Here is a 1874-nt window from a genome sequence, read left to right as displayed (position 1 = left end):
GAAGTCATCATTTGAGGCCATCTTTTCCTGATGGATTTGGCCATGCATCCACAGGCAGCTGAAAGGTTGTGAACCTGAGGAGACCTTTTGTCTGACTAATGAGGCAAGAGTAGAAAATGGAGGTCTGCAAATTTGGCCACACTCGAATTTTACATCCATCAAATATATTCTACCTGATGGGATTGAAATAAATAAATTTGTAGGAAGACTAAAGCTGAAAGATTGTCACATGCAGGAGTGAACTAAAGAGAGTAGTAAATCATGCTCTTATCACAGAAGATACTGATTTCAGATGGAGGTTTACAGGTAGGAAGGAATGAGAGGAATGAAAGTAAAATTAAGTGGAAAAATCTAGGTAAATATTTACAGCATCATAATAATATTTTCTACAGTTCAAATAATATTGAGTTGATATACTTGAACAATATTTCATGAGGGAGGATTCATATTATGTGTTATAATGTCTTAAATGCAACACGAGGATTCTAAAAGTTTGAAATATTATTGATAAGCCACACATGTATGATGTAATCGTAATGGTAGACAGTAAAAATATGTTTGAAATATGACATAATTATGAGGTTGGCAGGGTACACAAATGAATAATTAAAATGAAAATAGCACCAGCCAATTCAATAGAAGTCAATAGAAGTCTGTAAGTTTTCTGTTGTCACAAAACACAAACTTGGCAATTTAAAACGTAAAATGTATTATCTCAAGTTTCTATGGTTCATAAATCTAACATGTTCTGGATGGATTCTCTGGTCTGTCTCCTAAGACTGAAATCAAGGCATTGATCAGGTGCACATTTAAACAGGTACATAACCAGTATCAGTAAAGAACAGTCTACAGAAACTCACCCAGGGAGAGGTCTTCTTCCACAATCCCTCAGATTATTGCAAAATTAATTTCATGGTGGCTATATGAATAAAGTGTCTATTTTCTTTCTATATGTTGGCCAGGGATTACTCTCACCTCCAGAAGCCATTCTTGGGTCCCTACCATGGAACTGTCTTCATAATATGGTGAGTTTCCTCCATCAAGGCCAGCAGAAGATATTTTCTTCTTGTTTCATCTGTATTTTAAAATGTTCATCTGATTATGTCAAGCCAACCCAGAACAATCTCTCTTTTGATTAACTAAAAATTGACTAAACCATAATCTTGTCATAGGAGGGATATCTCATCATATTAACTGGCTTGCCCTATACTCGACGGAAGGGGACTATATAAGGCAAGTACATTAAGGAATGGAGTGTTCTGAGTAGTTTAGAATTCTCTCCACAAAGGGAGAGAAAAGTAGCACAGAACAAACAAAGGCAATAGGGAAAAAAAAAGTAGTATGGTAGATTTAAGTCCAATTATATTAGAAAATTCTTAAATGTAAATGTTTCCAATTATAAAACAAAGACAAAATAATTGTACGTTATTCATAAGTACCATGTCTAAAATATAAAAATAAAAATGAACATTTTGCAAAATGTAACAAAATAAAGCTATTTATAGCTTTAATCTCAGGAAAAAAAAGACTCTAAAATAAACAAGCCTTAGAAAAAAATGATGGATATATAATAATACAGTTGCAATTTATTAGAAATATAATAGTTCAAAATTGGTGCATATATAATAACATAACTTCAAATATATATATAGATACACGTGTGTCTATATAGTCTATATATATATATATAGCACCCCAATTGAAGGCTCTTCAGAGACAGAATGACAACTATACCATAGTTGTAGGAGATTTTTTAAACTTTCTTAGTAAATGTTAGATCATGCAGAGCAAAAATAAAATTAAGCCAAAAATGTAGAAGACAATACAATTAACTATTTGACCTTATTAAAATATACAGAATACTTAAGTTGTAA

Source organism: Colobus angolensis, unplaced genomic scaffold (genome assembly GCF_000951035.1).
Source record: "Colobus angolensis palliatus isolate OR3802 unplaced genomic scaffold, Cang.pa_1.0 Scaffold364, whole genome shotgun sequence".
Classification (NCBI taxonomy): Eukaryota; Metazoa; Chordata; class Mammalia; order Primates; family Cercopithecidae; genus Colobus; species Colobus angolensis.
Note: the sequence above shows the minus strand (reverse complement) of the source record.